The sequence below is a fragment of the Notothenia coriiceps genome, unplaced genomic scaffold (genome assembly GCF_000735185.1).
Source record: "Notothenia coriiceps isolate Sejong01 unplaced genomic scaffold, NC01 NC01_scaffold00023586, whole genome shotgun sequence".
Classification (NCBI taxonomy): Eukaryota; Metazoa; Chordata; class Actinopteri; order Perciformes; family Nototheniidae; genus Notothenia; species Notothenia coriiceps.
Genome location: NW_011356287.1, coordinates 260307 through 265067, shown reverse-complemented (window position 1 = coordinate 265067; position 4761 = coordinate 260307). Strand labels below are relative to the sequence as shown.

The following is a 4761-nucleotide window of genomic DNA, read 5'->3' as shown; positions in this document are numbered from 1 at the left end:
CCAGAGCGTTGCGTATGCCGTTCTATCCACCTTGGGACCCGTTATAGTTTCCGCAGTTGTTTACTGTCGTATTCGGTCGTCCTCGTGTGGCCGAACGGTCTATATGACACTAAATAGTAACGCAAACGACTGTTTTCGTCCTCGTGGGGCCGGGGCCTAGATCATGAAAATCCCCAAAATCTCGGGGGGTATCCCCCGAACCCCCCTAACATGTTTGGACCTCGGTATTTAGGAAATCCTGGATACGGCCCTGGATGCACAATAAGAACGGACCCATATCACCTTACTGCCAGCCCACGGAGCTGTAATAATGGATATATTGCACACGTTTGCTGTAATTCATCATTTGTAAAATATTATACTACATGGGCTTTATGATGTAAATCTTGTATTAAATAAAGTTAATATACCGACGTAGATTAACGTCCCTGTAGCTTCTTATTGCACTTGCAATATACCATTAAAGGAGTTGAACGTTGCTGTTTGCTATTACTATAATACCACCAGGGATAAGCCAGAGTTTACAACCTTTGCATGTGGGCACAACACGTTTTGACCCAGATTAATTAGCTATACCATATGATATCGCCCGAGGAAGTCGTCATACTTATACATATATAAATAAAGATATATGTGTCAAAGCTCTAATTAACAGTTGTATTAATTATACTTGTATATGTGTATATATATATATATATATATTAGGGCCGGGACTTTAACGCGTTAATTAAGATTAATTAATTACACAAAAATTAACGCGTTAAAAAAATTAACGCATTTTAATCGCACTTATTTTTGCACCGCGGAACGTTTCTCACTGGATGAGTTTCAGGGGTACCGATTATACTGGAGCACCAACTAANGTAACACTTAAATATTTGTAGAATGTATCAATTATTATATATTCAAATGATCAGGATTTAGTATTCCTCTCTTTCTCTCTGATCAACTGATTTCATGACAAATACTAAATCCTGATCATTTGAATATATAATAATTGATACATTCTACAAATATTTAAGTGTTACTGCACGGAAATGTACTGTCAAAACACACACAACAAGGCATTGAGCATGAGCTTTATAGCCAGCAAAGAAGTAAGCAAGTCAAGTTATAATGGCAGCTGCTTGAACATGAATATCAGAAAGTAGCCAAGCTGCCTTTAGAGTAACATTGAATAAGCAGGTGCTAATATACTAATCCAATTGTGAATTTGGTGCTTAAAGTGCACCTATCATGCTATTTTTAGGCAATAGCATAGGTCTCAGATGTATACAAATATATAAAAAATGTAAAGATGGAAAATGGCTACAAAGAGACTGAGAAGAAAACACTATGTGCAACTAATAACAAGACAGAAAAGAAGAATGAGTGCTAAGGATGTATTCATATTCATATAGAAAGGCCCTGCTTCATCTTATGGGGTCATCATGAGTAGCAGCTGCTGTCAGTGTCATTCAAAGACACTGAAAATGACCACAAGGAATCTTTAAAAAAATGAGTACAGATGCAAAACAGCTGCAAGGGGTGAAACATGGCTGCAAAGAGACGCCTAGTAACAACTGTAAAAGAGGAAAAACCTCCACAAAGAGACACAAAACACTCACAACAAAGAGACACGTAGCAACGACAATGAAAGACACAAAATAGATACAAAGAGATGCTAAATGACTGCAACAAATGTCAACCACAGACAAATAAACAACGACAGAGTGACCAAAGGAAAAACAACACCACAACAAAAAGACGATGTCTCTTCCAGCAGACGGAACAATGCTCGTCATGCATGTTATGACGTTTTTGTCATTCAAATATATTTGATTGCGCATGGATTCTGAAATGTTTTTGGGTGTTGCCACGAAGGAAGAGTCTTGGAAAGTTATGATACTCAGTCAAATATGCAACCTCATTTAATAACAACTGTCTTAATGCGTTACAAAAACCCAACCCTCAGAATATTAACACAAACACGGAGAGTTTGACTTTCTCCCCCCGGCCCGTCGGGGAGCGACCGCACGGCCCAGTGGTGGTGTCAGTCTGTGGGCAGTCAGAGTCCCGGGACAGTCCAATAAGCCTCCAATAAAAGCCTCCGCTCAAAAGCAGGCGACCGCAGCACTGCTGTAGGCCTCCGACCTCAACTCCACGGCTGCAACCCACAGTCATAAAGTCAAGCATCTCGTATAATGTGACAGACTCAATGTCAACAAAACAAAGAAGAGTTTTTTTCAAAAGTCTGCCTTTGTTGCGGTGAGAAAAACTGCAGTCAATGAATGAGATTTGCAAGGTTATCCAAAATGTTCTTAGGCTGATTCCGACATGGTTTACTTTTAAAGGGAAAAGTCACTTGTTTCACTTGCGTTGTTTTCTCCTTTTTTAAGGATTGTTATTTAGGTATTTAATTTATTTAACTGTATCTCCCTCTAACCATATCATAATAAAAAATCAAAGAAAACAAGAAAGAAGTCAATAAAATCTCCCAGTCCAGAACATCCCGTCTCTTGCAGAAACACTGCAGTGAAATGAAATGAACTGTACCAAGACACGGATTAGCTGTCTTTTCGCAGTGATAAAGATCCGCTGCTGACGTGCCAGTTGCTTTTTGTCATAAAGTTGCCACTGTGAAATCTGATACAGGCAATTCAAGCAGGTGATGAGGAACTGAGCATCCCAGTGCGTTCACTCTCCATTAGCATCATGAGAAAGTCTCAGCAGTGGAGCTTTTTGTAAAAACCCTCCTGGCTCGGGAGCCCGTGTGCCTGGTGTGACTTAAAGAGCATCTTGCAGGTTGTTTTTTTTTCTACATTTATGCTTAAACTTGCTTGAAAATTACAATTAAAAAAGTGAATGCAGGATTTGATATGTTTTATGAGACATAAGGGCAGGAATTCAGAGGGAAAGGAGCAATTTTGAGCTCTGGCTTAAGTCATACGGTCAAACGCTGCGTCATATTTACACACAAAGGGAAACACATCGCCGCTCGTCGGGGTAGTAGCCGTTAGTAGGTTGCGTGAGCGCGTTGTGTGTTTGTAGCCTGGTAATTTTTTTTTATTTTTTCCGGCATAATGTTTTACATTGTATTTCGACCATTTGGTGCGAATTCATGCTGCCCAGTATTGTGTTTGTGCCAGGTTGCCACACAAGTACCACTGCTCAGGACAAGCGTTTTATTGCGCCCGACAGCGGAGAACGCGCGCTAGTTACATCCGGTCTCTCTCGGTCCGCCGTCCCGGCGGGGCGGGGGTACAGCCCACCGTACATGAGGTGTGGCGGTGAGTTGCATTTAGGTAAACGGTGGGATTTGCGCCGCGGGGCGTCTCCGATGAGTTTGCGCGCATTCGTTTTTGTGGTGAGTCAGTCATTCAAACATGGATCCCAATGCTAGTTTCGACACAGAAGAAGTTGAACATGAATATTCGAATGCATATGACGGACCACAACCTTATAATTATGAGCCTGCTAGGCGTCCAAGAGACCAGGAGCGGCCAAGGATTAGAAGAAATAACGGCCATCGGAGAGAAATTAAGCTGTGGTGTGAGGAGAACCAGTGGAGAACTGGGCAGCTATCTTGGTGAGTGACCGGCGTTAGCTACAGAATGTTAGCTAACGTCACATCACAACATTGTGAAGTTAGCTATCATATATCAGGCTATAACTAACGTAGCATTGATAATATAGTAACGTTACTGGCAGGACTGTTGATACTGATCCATAACAGAAACGAATGCGCAACTATCAGCCGTATCTCTCGTTACCTAATGCAACTCCACACTATGTTACGGTGCTGTACCGGAGGGGAGAGAGAGAGCAGGGAAGGGGGGGGGGAGAGAGAGATGTAATACGGTTTCCTGATAAACGTTTGTCCTGACAGGCTGGTATTTGTGCAACCTGCACAAACACAATACTGCACCATGATTACAAATGGTGAAATACAATGTAAAACTACCGAAAAATACCAGCTCACTAAAACACAACCGCTCAACGCAACTACTAACTATACCGAGAGCGGAGATGTTTCCCCTTTGTGGTGTAATATGACGCGTTTGACGTTAATGACCTTAAAGCAGAGCTCAAAATTGCTCCTTTCCCTCTGAATTCCTGCCCTTATGTCTCATAAAACATATCAAATCCTGCATTCACTTTTTTAATTGTAATTTTCAAGCAAGTTTAAGCATAAATGTAGAAAAAACACACCTGCCAAGAGCTCTTCTTTTCTGATTAATTCACCTATTCATCCATTTAATTTCACTTCTTTCATTATTATTACCATTCTTGTTCTGTTTCTTCATAGCTTATTTCTCTTTATTTATATTTATTTATTAATATTATTATATTTATTGTTGGCATTTGCCTGTATTCAGAGTTTTCACCGAGTTGGCAACTTATGACAAAAAGCGAACTGGCACGTCAGCAGCGGATCTTTATCACTGCGAAAGACAGGCTAATCTGTGTCTTTGTACTTTCATTTCATTTCGACTCGAGTGTTTCTTTCAAGAAAGACGATGTTCTGGAGCTGGGAAATTTTATTGATCTTTTCTGTTTTCTTTGATTTTATTATGATATGTTAGAGGGAGTAACAGTTAAATAAATTAAAATACCTAAATAACAATCTTAAAGGAGAAAACACGCATGTGAAACAGTGCTTTTTCCCTTTAAAGTAAACCAGTCGGATCAGGCCTAAGAACATTTTTGGGATAACCTTTGAAAAATCCATTCATGACTGCAGTTTTTCTCACCTCTAACAAAGGCGACTTTGAAAAAAAA

General features: G+C 40.3%; 1 long non-coding RNA gene across 1 annotated transcript in view; it reads left to right on the top strand.

Annotated features, from left to right (window-relative positions):
- Positions 1–55: 55 nt before the first annotated feature.
- LOC104954642 (uncharacterized) overlaps positions 56–4761 on the top strand; it is a 14665-nt gene continuing 9959 nt past the window's right edge. The window contains exons 1-2 of the long non-coding RNA XR_799357.1: positions 56–68; positions 1269–1270. This is a non-coding gene — a long non-coding RNA (uncharacterized lncRNA). The remainder of the gene's footprint in view (positions 69–1268; positions 1271–4761) is intronic.